This window comes from Trichosurus vulpecula, chromosome 1 (assembly GCF_011100635.1).
Source record: "Trichosurus vulpecula isolate mTriVul1 chromosome 1, mTriVul1.pri, whole genome shotgun sequence".
Taxonomy (NCBI): domain Eukaryota; kingdom Metazoa; phylum Chordata; class Mammalia; order Diprotodontia; family Phalangeridae; genus Trichosurus; species Trichosurus vulpecula.
Window position 1 is genome coordinate 284,479,051 of NC_050573.1, and position 13,982 is coordinate 284,493,032.

The 13,982-nt window shown below is 37.3% G+C and overlaps 1 protein-coding gene across 1 annotated transcript in view; it reads left to right on the plus strand.

The window, feature by feature from the left end:
- The window catches only part of PREX2 (phosphatidylinositol-3,4,5-trisphosphate dependent Rac exchange factor 2), a 422,543-nt gene that overhangs the window by 332,144 nt on the left and 76,417 nt on the right, over positions 1-13,982 (plus strand). The gene's annotated exons all lie outside the window — the stretch shown is intronic.

The following is a 13,982-nucleotide window of genomic DNA, read 5'->3' on the forward strand; positions in this document are numbered from 1 at the left end:
CCTGTTTGCCTCAGTTTCCTCATCTGTAAAATGAGCTGGTAAAGGAACTGGCAAACCACTCTGGTATCCTTGCCAAGAAAATAACAAATGGGGTCATGAAGACTTAGACATGATTGAAAAATGACCGAACAACAAAGATCTCTAAAAACGAGATAAGTGTATTTTGTAGTATATTTGGAGGAATTAAATGCCTTTTTAAAACTTTGTGTCATTTAATGCATGAGAAGCGTTTAAAAATTTTTCATTTAATTAAAAAATTTTAATAGGAAAATTCTACAACTTTTTTGAGAGCTGCCTATTTCATCAGATAATTTTGTTATTATTTGTAACATTTAGTTTCAACATTTTCATAAAGGTTGTCTTGCAATTTTACACAATAATTTTACTGGTCATGTTTGGATAGCATTTTATTAAATAGCCACAGGTGGCTAATCCCTCCCTCATCCCATCCCCAAAGCATCTCAACAGAACGTTTATTCACCGTAATGGCTAAGGACTTTGTTGACCATCAGTAGTCTAACACTAGGTGGCAGTTGTGAGAATAGATAACTGTAATAGTGGCCAAGAGGAAAAACTTGTAAAAAGAACTTAAGAAAAAAATCAAAAATCGGAGTGGAACAAAGTGAGTTTTAGGAAAGCAGAGAACTCATTTTTCTAATGCAAATCAAGGAGGACCAGAAAATATCAAAGCTATGTCCCTCCTTAGAAGAACTGGAAAATTCATGACAGAGTAGAAACCACACTGGGCTTAAGGTCAGAGGAATTGTATACAAATCCTCACTTTGTCACCTGTGTGACTCTAGGAAAGTTCCTTCATCTCTCTGGGCCTCAGTTTCCCCCTCTGTAGGTTGGAACACGTGGGTTTTAAGGTCCCTTTGAACTCTATGATTCTCTCCTGTGTAACTTAGGAGTTGGACTAGATCATTTCTGAAGTCCTTTAGGCTCATGGATTTAGATCTGGAAGTGATCCTAGAGGTGATCTAGTGACCCCATGATGGGTCATGAGCCACAATTTAAGAAGCACTAGTCTAACCATCTTATTGATGAGGTAACTGAAGTCTAGACAGGTTTGACAAAATTCAAACCCTGTAACAGATTATAAGGAAGTATGTGGTAGAATTGAAACCAGATCTTCTGATACCCAACCCAACACTATTTCTCCTACCGGATGTTCCTATCAGAAACAGCTGAAGGAAAAAAAGGAGTACTTAGCCTCTAGAAGAGAAGTTCAGCATGAACATAACTATATTCAAGCACTTGCATGGTTGTCATATAGAAGAGAAATTAGATGTTTTACCATTTGAACCCAGAGGGAAGAACTATGCATAGTTAGTGGAAGCTTTGTTGTTAAATTGTGTCTGACTCTTCGTGAGCTCATTTGGGACTTTCTTGGCATAGATATTGTAGTGAGTTCCCATTTCCTTCTCCAACCCATTTGACAGGTAAGGAAACTGAGGTAAACAGGGTTAAGTGACTTGCCCAGAGTCATATAGCTAGTAAGTATCTGAGGCTGGATTGAATTCAGGAAGTTGAGTCTTCCTCCCTCCAAGTCTAGCACTCTATTCACTGTAGCACGTAGGTGCCCTAGTGGAAGCTACAAAGAGGTAAATATCTAAATTTGCTGTAATGAAAAACTTGCTAATAATTCCAGTTCCTAAAAATGGAATAGATGGCCTCATGAGAGAGGGGTTGCCTGTTATTAAAGGTCTTTTGAGTAGAGACTGGGTGACTGTGTTGAGTATGTTATACAGGGGATTCCTTTTCAGTATATCGATTAGCTGACTTCTGAGATCCTCTCCTACTGTAAAATTCTATAATTCTGTCATACTTACTAGGAGGTAAAAGTGAAGTTACATCACTGTGTTATCTGTTACACTAGTAATATATTCCTTCTTCATTAGCATTAACTTTCCCTGGGACACAAGGGGAAAGGGAAAAAGAAAACCTTTGATAAATAAATAATCTTGTCCCTGTTTTTGCTCTTTTTGATCTAGGTCCTTCCAAGAAATCACTGTCAAAATGCAAGTGTAGTAACTGAATAATAAACATATACCTGACACAAATTTCAGGCAAGATGTTCTGATACTTTCTGGGTAGAGTCAAAGGTCACCAGCCAAATTTCAGAGTTTTATTAATAGTAATGCTGTGTTCACCATTGTTCTAAAATATTGGGAATAGGAAAAAAGACAACACTAGGCTTAAAAGAACTTGGTTTGGATGTATGCTGTGCCTCTTGGTAGCTGTGTGATCTAGGGCCAATCATTTAATCATTTTGAGCATGATTTTTCATGGGTAAAAAGGGGGCTAATAACACGTGTACTACCAACTTCCCAAGGTTTTTGTGAGGTTAAAGTAAAATTTCAAACTTAAGATTTTTGTAAATGACATTGACTATTTGCTATCCCAGAGCAGTTAAGTTTTTTGTTCGTGATAAAGAAGTTGGAGGTTAAGATGGTAATAAATTTTCCTCCCCTTATACTCTGACCATTGTGTTTATTTATCATTAATGTATTCCATTATCAAGAGGCTATGTGTGATATTTAAAGAACTCTGTGAGGTGCTGAGGATACCAAGACAAAAATGACATAACATCTGCCTTCAAGGGGCTTACATTCTAAGAACATGTAGAAATAACATGTACAAAGTTGAGCAAATGTAAAATATATACAAAAGAAATACAGAGTAATTGGGGGGGGTGGCTTTGAGAATATTAACAACTGTGGAGAATCAGGAAAAACCTTCTTTAGAAAATGGAGCAAATGCTCAAACTTGAAGGAAGCAAAGTCTTTCAAGGGGTGATTGGAGAACCTTCTGGGGATGAGGAAGTCTGTGCAAAGCAAATTTAGCAGGGGAGTGATATATTCAGACTTTTATTAGAGAGATTATTTTGTCAGATTTGTGGTAGATGGATTGGGGAGAAGAGAAACTGGAAGATGAAAAATCAATTAGAATATTCTTCCAAGAGTCCAGGCAAGAGGCGAGGAGGTCCACAGCTAGGGAGGTGGCTCTGTGGTTGGAAAGAAGAGGATGGCTATGAAGGATGTCATGGAGTTAGAGTTGGCAAGACTTGTCAATTGATTCTAAATTCAGGGTAACAACAGAGTGTAAAGTTGAGAGTAGCTCCAAGGTTTCAAATCTGGTTGACCAGAAGGATGATAGTAACAACACAACAGGAATAGGAAAGTTAGAGAAGTGAGTTTAGTGGAGATGAATAATGAATTCTATGTTGGGCATGCCAAGTTTGAGATAAACAGAAAGGAGTTGTTGGTGCAAGACTGTAGTTGAAGAGAGGGACATGACTTGATATTTAAACTTGGGAGGTATCTTTATGTAGATTACAATTGAACCAAGGAAAACTGATGAGATTCTGGAGAGAGTGTGTGTGTGTGTGTGTAGAAAAGAAAGAGAGAAGAGCCTAGTGTAGAGCTATTAGGAGATGGGCCATAGATTTACTACTGACACTGTAAAGGAAACTAAGAAGGTTTCATCAGAAGGAGAAACTGGAGAAAGGAATGTCATGAAAAATGGAGAGAGGAGAAGGGACAAATTGGCCAACAGCAGCAAAAGCTGCAGAGCGATTATAGGATTACAGATTTTTACAAATGGAAGGTCATCTAGTCCAACACTCTCATTTTATAATTGAGAGAGTTTAAGTGACTTTCCCAGGCCACCCAAGTATTAAGCAACAGAACTGGGATTTGAACTTAACTACTTTAACTACCTTGCCTAACCATGTGCCCTGGATGGATACCCTATTCCTTCCCAACCCTTATTTCAGCCCCCTTTTATCTGTCATCTTCTCCTATCAAAATCTAAACTCATTAACAGCCAGGGCCTATTTGTCTTTTTGCTTGTATTTGTATCCCCAATGCTTACTAAAGTGCCTGGCACATGATAAGCTTTTAATAAATGCTTCTTGACTTTACTTGAACCAGCATCTCTGACTCCAAATCCATCATTTCTTATGAGGTACTTGCTGTCTCAAGAAGGCTGAAGACTGAGAAAAAAAGGCTTTTAAATTTAGTATTTGAGACCTTTGGTAACTTTAGAAAGAATAGCTTTAGTCAAGTGTTAGGTTTAGATCCCTGATTGAAGGGTTGAGAAATGATGGGGATGTAAGGAAAATGTTGAGACAGAAAGTGCAGAGGTATTTTTCTAGGAGTTTGGGAAAGAGACAAGGAATATGGAGATGATAGCTTAAGGGTAATGTGGAAGAAATGTGTGATCGTTGTATTGGTTTTTACTTTTAATAGTTGGGAAAACTTGGACATATTTATGAGCAGAAGGGAAAGAACCAGTTGATAAAGGTTGATAAGGAGAGTTGGGGGGAGAGGAGAAGAAGAAGGAGAAGAAGAAGATGTTGATGGTGATGATGTAGGTGGTTTGAAGAAAACTTTTTGGAAGAGCTGTGGTGAGAAGTACAATGTAAAGTCAATCAGAGAAGGATAAAGAAAGTGAAAGGGGAAAAAATCATTTATTAACCACTTAAAGCAAGAAGTGAGGAATAGTGGCTAGAGATCTGACCTCAGAACCAGGAAGACCTGGGTTCAAATGCTGCCACTAACACATGCTGGCTTGTGACCCTGAGTAAGTCACGACCTCTGAGTGCTTTAGCCAAATCTCTATTTATTAAAGGAAAGGAGCAAATCCTCGCCTGGTAGTTCCTATACCAATGAAATAAGAATTCTATTCTCTATCCCTGTCCCCTTCAAAGGCTGTGCTTCATGATCCTGACCATGCAAGGAAAAGTGATATGATCCTATAGAGCTGTGAATAATAATCTTCACATCACATATATATGAAAGATCCTTTAGTATTATTCTTCCTGATTCTGAGGCTCATTAACATTCAGATTTCTTCCTGTGCTTGTCTCTGTGTTCCCCATAGATGTTATTTCTTTCTTTCCATTTGAACATCATCACTACCTTGTTCATTTGTCATGGTGATACCATGCTGATTGAGACCAGGTGATTATTTCCATTTGTAAAATTTTCTCCTCACTAAGCCACTGATTGAAACATCTCTATCTCTTAAATTAACGTGCATTTTCTTCTGTGTCCTTTAATGTCCTACTGCACATGGCCAGATTTTTCATAGAATGCCTTTATCTTACTCTGTAATGTTATATATGCAGTGTAATTATCTTGGTCTTAAGTTATTTCATAATACGTTCTGAAATTTCATGAAAAACCTGTCAAATAAAAGATATTTTATGCAATTTGATTTTACAGCTAGTTTAGAAAAAAAAATCAGGCAATGGAACAACAAATTTCTCCTATGTATGCCTGGATTATAGAAGAGTTATCTATTAGAGATTATAAAAAGCAATAGTAGGACTCTCAGAAGTCTTAATAATATTTAGTATATTCAGAGTGCTATGACTTCATTCCTGCTCACTGCAAAAGGATAATAAACTGTTGTCCAGCTTTGGATCAAGGCCAATATTACCATTAACTTTTCCCATAAAGTTTGATTAAGGAGCATAACAAGCCTTTTGTAATTAAGTGAAGTGCTTTAGAAATTTATTTGCTGTCCACGGATTGTCATACTCTGAGAAATACTGGAGCTATGTAACCTTAGGGAGCTAGTAGAATTTCTGGCTAAGCTGTCTCTTTCTGATGGGAATTATCTTCTCTAGGAAGCATTTAATTTTTTTCTTTAAATGAATCATAAAGCTTCAAGTTCCAGTCCTTTAGATTAACAAGTAATTATAACTGCATTTAAATAACAAATTAATTGTATGTGCCCTTAATAGCATACAAGTTGCTACATTTTCTCATCATTGTCCTTGCGATCTATTAGTATATGGTTGTTTTTCATTTTCCCATTCTGAGGATTTGTTCTACAGGCTTCAAATAAAGAATATACACTTCTAATTTTAGTAAACCACTTTGTGATTCTGTGGCAAGAATTATTTTAGGCTTTTATTTTTAAGAATATACCATGTACATTATCACATATTTAAGGAAATCTTTGTTTCAGTCATGTGACATAGTCATATAGAAAAGATGGGGTTGCTTTTCCTTAAGAAGTATCCTTTTACTGATGATGAAGAAGAATGCTACCTGCCTCATGTCAAAAAGATAATGCACTACATATATAAAATGAGACAGATGTTTTTGGATATGGTCAGGGTGGGAATTTATTTTCATTGATCATGCATATATATTAAAAGGGTTCTTATTTTCTTCTGTTTTTCCCCAGTGGAGTTGGGGATGGGAAGGAGAAAAATGCCTGACAGTCAGAAAAACATAATTACAAGTATAGAGCAATAACATGTCCTACCTATGTCCCTCCAAAAGAAGCTTCCTTTTTTGATGTTTCATAGTTTTAAATCATTTGCGGTACTGTCCCCAAACTCACAGGGACAGAAGGAGTATCCCTTATTCCTTACAAATACTTTCTGATCCTTACATCAATTGGCAACTTCTCTTTCTTTGCAGTTATCATCCAATTATGTCTTCCTGTTGAGACCCTTTTTTCAGTGATATATGGACCTGACGAATACTTTTCAATTTTCCTCAGTAATTACCAACTTGCTTACAGATTTCCTCTCCACCTTAATTTTTTCATCATTGTTAATGACTTTACTATGCATGTTGATGACCTCTTTAAATATTCTGGCCTCCTAATTTATAATAAATTTATCAGCCTCCTCACCTCTCATGACCTCTTCACTTACACTTCCTTAGCCACTTACTGTGGCTCAAAATTGCTTCTCTCCATTATCCTGAAGTCTGAAATTCTCCTCTCTGATAACTATTTCCTATCCTTCCATATCTTTGATAAGCTCATCATTTTTGGACCTTCTGTTCATCATCATCTTGACCTCTGGTCCCTCTGTTCTTCCTGTTCTCTGCCCCTTCCTCTCAAACCCCTCTGTTAGCTTCACCTCCAGCTTGTAGTCCTGATTTTGTAACTAATCATTTCATCAGATCACCATCTTCCACTTTCTACCTTGTCTTTCCATTGGTATGCCCCACAAATTCCCAAACATGGGTTACTCCCCACCCCCACCATCCACCTTCTATTCTCTCCTCTCATTCCAGAGAGAGCATTCCAGGAGTAAGGGATAGCTTTGCAGTGGCCCAGAGAAAAGAGGTTGAATTTCGTGTATGGAAAACAGCAAGTGGGCAAGTTTGACTGGGTAGTAAGTGCTTGCCAAATTAATCTTCCTAGATATGTTTTACAAGACTTCACTTATATAATCCTTATTAAATTGCTCGTCTTCTCAAGGAGGTGGGTGGGGAAAGAGAAAGGGAGAGAATTTGGAACACAAATTTTTTAAAATTTAAATTTTTACACGTAATTGGGAAATATTTAATGAAATAAATCAAAAAATATTTTTAAAAAGACTTTAAACCTGAAAAAAACCAAATTACTCTTACTAAATCATACATCTGACTATGTTAGACACTTGTTAAGAACCTTCACTGGCTCCCTATTGCCCATAGGATATAATTAAAACTTCTTTACCTGGCGTTGAAGGCTCTCCACTTCATCCCTTCAGCATTCTAATGAAGCAGTTCTGTTGTTTCATACTATCTCTTCGTATCTCTGCACATTTTCACAAGCTGCCTGAAATATGATCTCTCCACATCTCTCTATGTGGAGTAATTCTTTTCTCTTCAGGTCTAGCCGAGGTACCTCTTCCTTGAAGTGTTCCTTGATCCTCTCAGCTGAAAGTGATTTCTCCCTTATCAAATTTTCTTATAGAATACTTATATGGAACTCTCATTGGTCTTTATTCTATTCTGTTTTGTTTCATATTTTCTTGCTAACATAGTGTTATCCCTGCCACGCTACACCCCAATCTCCTTAATTTAATCCCCTTAATGGCAGAGACCGCCATTTTTCATGTTCATACCCCCAACACCTTGCATATAGTAGATGCCTAACCAATTTGAGCCGAATTTAATTGAAAACTGCCATAAAACTTTTTTCCATGAGCTTTTCACTTCTTGAATTCGTCTTTTTTTATCTGCAAATTTGAAAGTTCTGCCAACTCAACCTAATAGAAAATAACAGAATGAGATCAACCTGATTCTTTTAACTGAGTCAGCAACACTCCCTTTTGGAAGGGAATGGGACTTTATGAAAGAAAGAAGGGTATACTCTATAGTAATCACAAAAAAACTCCATGCACACAGTACTTTAAGGTTTATAAAGCTCTTTTTTAGATATAGTAGAACTTAGTCAGCAGTAATGTCAGGTTTGTGTAGTGCAGTATCCTGAGGAGGTGATAATGATCTTTGGTAAGTATTTATATAACATATTTTTCTCCAAGTGCCTCAAGGTTTAGAGAAGCCTCAGTTGTAACAAGTGATTTAACTAGCTGTGTTCAGCTCTGAGACATTTTTTCCCCTGATGCGGTCTTATTATTACTGTTCCCTTCACTTTCTGTACTTTGGCAAATTTCCGTACAGGAATTATGGATTGGTGGGTTAAAAATTCTGGCTCTCCAATTTAACTTCTAGTTATGTGATCTGAGAATGGCCAGATTATGCTTATTATCTTTCTCCAAACCTATTTCTTGTTTAATTTCATTTTTTGGCAGTAGCACCATGATTAACCCAGTCTTCCATGTTTAAAGCATGACACACACACACGTGTATATGTGTGTGTGTATATATATATGTATATGCATATATCATGTCAATTACTAAATCCTGTTGATTTTACCTTTTTTTAACATCTTTCACATTTGTTTCCTCTTTATTCTCATTCGTGGCCCCCATTTGTGATGTGCCCTCATTTAGCAGGACTATTGCGGTGGCATCCAAATAGGTTTTCCCATTTTGATTATGCCTCCTTTTTTGGCCTCCTTCATCTCTTAATCCCACACCACATTTTCCATTATGTTTTTCAACGTTTTCCCTTTTATACACTAGGTGTCAATGTCTATTGAAGGCATACATGCAGTTTGCAGGCTGGATGGGTTTGAATGTTGCAGTGGAATTGGCCTATACCCTGAGGGGAAAGTGAGGGACCAATGGTTGAGCTTCCTCTGGCAGAGTTAACATACCTGATCTATGTACTATAAATTCCTAGCTTGTATATATTGAATTACCTTGGTGAATCCTGTGAAATTCTTCAGAGGATATCTCTGCTTTCATCCACTGCAAGACATGTAGATTTATAAACTATATTTTCATGGTTGTCTCTTTCTTTGACTCATCATTAACAATATAAGGTGAAGTGACTAATTGTCATGCAAAATGATGCTTCTTGTTGCCTTTGGGTGTACAATGAAACCAACATTGGCAAGTTCTTTATTAGCCTCTCCTAAGGGAATATGAGCATCATCTTTCAATTTAATTGCCCTTCTTAATGTCTTCTGGTTTCAATTCTAGTGAGCATATAAATATTGATATATTTCATTTCCTACAAAATTATATCAGCTTCCCACCTGTACAAAAATTTCATAGCAGCTCTTTTTGTGGTGGCAAGGAAATCAAGGGATGCCCATCAATTGGGGAATGCCTAAACAAGTTATGGTATATGAATGTAATGGAATAATATTGTGCTATAAGAAATGAGGAGCAGATAGACTTCTTAATAATCTGGAAAGACTTACATGATCTGATGCTGAGTGAGGGGAACAGAGCCAGGGAACATTATACATGATTACAGACCCATGGTATCTGTGCTGACTAACTTTGATAGACTTGGCTCTTCTCAGCAATACAAGTTTCGAAGACAGCTCCAAAAGACTCATAATGGAAAAAGGTATCCACATCCAGAGAAAGAATTACAGAGTCTGAATGTAGATTGAGGCAAACTATTTGCTCTCCTTTTTTTCCCCTTCTTTTTTGGTTTTGTTTCTTCTTTCTCATGATTCATTCCATTGGTTATAATTTTCTTTTCAACTTGACTAATGTGTAAATAAGTTTAATGTGAAGGTATATGTAGAACCTTTATCAGATTACATGCTGTCTTGGGGGGAAGGGGGGAGGGGATGGGGGGGAGAAAATTTGAACTCAGAAACTTGTGGAACTGAGTTTTGTAAACTAAAAATAAAAAATAAAATTATATCAACTTGTTGATCATCTAACAAGGATCTCATGATTAGGGTACCCAAAGCTTCTAGATGACTTAAATCTGTGTGATTCTTAGCATTCTCTGATTGTTGCTACTACCACTGCTGAAATGCAAGAGGGGAGCCACAGGACTGAGCCATATTCTGCATTTTACTTTGTTTTGTGGGTTGCCATGGCCAACAGATTCATAAATTAAGGGACAGGGTGAAGAGCCCCTCCATACATAACTAGGCTTGTCTTCAGTAGACAGAGGCTCCTTTTTCAGCTTAGCAAGATTTGTCACTGGTATAGTCTTTGAGAATCCTTTATCATCTTCTTGCCACAATGAGACCTTTTTGGAGAAAAGTGTTTTTGCCTTTTTGTTCTGGAGATACTCTGAGTGAATATTAATTGAGTTTCTACTTCAGAACATCTTATTTTGTAAATTCAAAGCATGTTTATTGGTATTATCAAAAAATCTAAATTATCATATATCTCTTTTTGGTATTAAGAAATAACTATTTTATAAATATAAAAAAGCCACATCTCTAAAATTGAAAGGATTCAAATATTCACAAAATCAGTCTAACTATTGTCATGTGCCAATTGAGGCAAACTTACTAGCAATTAAGGAAAAGCCCTCAAAGTGGAAGGATAAACCTTTCTAAAAGATGAGACAATAAAGACACATTTGGAAGCAAGATGAAATACCGAGATCTGCTTCAATAACGAGAGATTTTATGGATACCATTATCCAAGAGATGGAAATAAGGACTTCGAAGAGTTTCAAGTCATTCTAACCCAAGGCAATCTATTACTGATTAGTGTGTTACAATGCAGTTCATTTGTATTCAAGATGCTTCCTGGAAGTTTAGGTAATCTTACTCCAGAGAGGTTCCTGTGCTTTGTCCTAGATGACCCTGATGCTCTTCATAGTCTCAGTAGGGCAGCACTGTGCCATATGCTGGATCTGTCATCTTTCAAGATGCAAGAGTATAACGTGCGTTCTAGGCTGGCTTTAACCATGGCTTGAATTAGTAAAGAACTTACTGAATATTATTTTTCTAACTAAAAAGGACAAGTGAATCTTCCATTATTATTTCTGACCAATAAGTAGCTTAGGCCCTGAGAAAATCTGACTAGCAAGTACTGAGCTCTTGGATAGAAGGTTATTTCCAAGCATACCCAATGTGTAATAAGGAAAAATGGGTGGGTGTGTAATTTTCCCCATGGTTACATGGATATATATTATCTTGAGAATTTTGAAGATTTAGTAGTTACTATGAAAGGAGAAATATTTTTATTCCCCCATTCTATCTCCCATAGCATCTGTTTATTCTCAGTTTTTTTAAAAATCATTATTTTTTTTTGTAGTTTTTAGCATTAATTTTCACAAGAGTTTGAATTACAAATTTTCTCCCCATTTCTATCCTCCATGCAACTCCAAGATGGCATATATTCTGATTGCCCCTTTCCCCAGTTCACCCTCCCTTCTGTCACCCCACTCCTCCCCATCCCCTTTTCCCTTACTTTCTTGTAGGGCAAGATAGATTTTTATGCCCCATTGCCTGTATATCTTATTTCCTAGTTGCATGCAAAAACTTTTTTTTTGAATATCTGCTTTCAAAACTTGAAGTTCCAAATTCTCTCCCCTCTTCTGTCCCCACCCACCTTCCCTAAGAAGGCAAGCAATTCAACATAGGCCACATGTGTATCATTATGTAAAACTGTTCCACAATACTCATGTGAAAGACTAACTATATTTTGCTCCTTCCTATCCTATCCCCCTTTATTCAATTTTCTCCCTTGACCCTGTCCCTTTTCAAAAGTGTTTGCTTTTGATTACCTCCTCCCCCTATCTGCCCTCCCTTCTATCGTTCCCCCTTTTTTATCTCCTTCCTCCTTCTTTAGTGTGGGGTAATATACCCAATTGAGTGTGTATGGTATTCCCTCCTCAGGTCAAATCCAATGAGAGCAAGATTCACTCATTTCCCCTCATTTGTCCCCTCTTCCCTTCCTACAGAACTGCTTTTTCTTGCCACTTTTATGTGAGATAATTTACCCCATTCTATCTCTCCCTTTCTCGCTCTCTCAATATATTCCTCTCTCATCCCTTAATTTGATTTTTTTTAGATATGATCCCTTCATATTCAACTCACCCTGTGCCATACACACACACACACACATATATGTGTATATATATATATATATATATATATATATATATATATATATATATATATATATATATATATACACACACACATATGTATATTCCCTTCAGCTACCCTAATGCTGAAGTCTCATGAATTATACATATCATCTTTCCATTTAGGAATGTAAACAAAACAGTTCAACTTTAATGAGTCCCTTATAATTTCTCTTTCTTGATTACCTTTTCATGCTTCTCCTGATTCTTCTGTTTGAAAGTCAAATTTTCTATGCAGCTCTGGTCTTTTCACTGAGAAAGCTTGAAAGTCCTGTATTTTATCGAAAATCCACATTATGTCTTGGAGCATGATACTCGGTTTTGCTGGGTAGGTGATTCTTGGTTTTAAGCCTAGGTCCATTGACCTCCAGAATATCATATTCCAAGCCCTTTGGTCCCTTAATGTGGAAGCTGCCAGATCCTGTGTTACCCTGATGGTTTTCCCACAATACTCAAATTGTTTCTTTCTGTCTGCTTGCAGTATTTTCTCCTTGACCTGGGAGCTCTGGAATTTGGCAACAATATTCCTAGGAGTTTTCTTTTTGGGATTTTTTTGAGGAGGCAATCTGTGGATTCTTTCAATTTCTATTTTGCCCTGTGGCTCTAGAATATCAGGGCAGTTCTCCTTGATAATTTCTTGAAAGATGATATCTAGGCTCTTTTTTTGATCATGGCTTTCAGGTAGTCCAATAATTTTTAAATGCTCTCTCCTGGATCTATTTTCCAGGTCAGTGGTTTTTCCAATGAGATATTTCACATTGTATTCCACTTTTTCATTCCTTTGGTTCTGTTTTATAATCTCTCGATTTCTCATAAAGTCACTAGCTTCCACTTGCTCCAGTCTAATTTTTAAGGTAGTATTTTCTTCAGTGGACTTTTGGACCTCCTTTTCCATTTGGGTAATTCTGCCTTTCAAGGCATCCTTCTCCTCATTGGCTTTTTGGAGCTCTTTTGCCATTTGAGTTAGACTATTTTTAAGGTGTTATTTTCTTCAGTATTTTTTGGGTGTCCTTTAGCATGTCATTGACTTGTTTTTCATGGTTTTCTTGCATCACTCTCATTTCTCTTCCCATTTTTTCCTCTACTTCTCTAACTTTTGCTTTTCCAAATCCTTTTTGAGCTCTTCCATGGCCTGGGACCAGTTAATGTTTTTCTTGGAGGATTTTGATGTAGGCTCTTTGACTTTGTTGGTTTCTTCTGGCTGTATTTTTTGGTCTTCTTTGTTGCCAAAGAAAGATTCCGAAGTGTGAGTCTGAATCTGAGTCCATTTTTGCTGTCTGGTCATGTTCCCAGCCAACTACTTGACCCTTGAGTTTTTCATCGCGCTATGACTGCTTGTAGAGTAGAGAGTTCTTTGTCTCAAGCTTGAGGGGTTGTGCTGTTGTTTTCAGAGCTATTTCTACAGAACAAGCTCTGCCACACCAGCACTCCTCCTCCCCCAAGAACTGCCAACCCAGATTGCAGCTCAGATCTTAAGCAGGCTCTGCACCCCTGCTCTGATCCTCCACTTAATTCCTCACACCAGGTGGGCCTGGGGCCAAAAGCAACTGTAGCTATAGTTCTGTACTCAGAGCTGTACCATCTCCACTGCCTCTGAGGTCGGTGGCCAAACAGGGAGCTCCTTTTTACTCAGTCCCACAGCTTTTCCCACCAACCTTCTCTGTGGTCTTTGGTGTTTGTGGATTGAGAAGTCTGGTAACTGCCACAGCTCACTGACTCAGGGTCCTAGGGCCTGTTCTGCTCTGCTCCTGCAT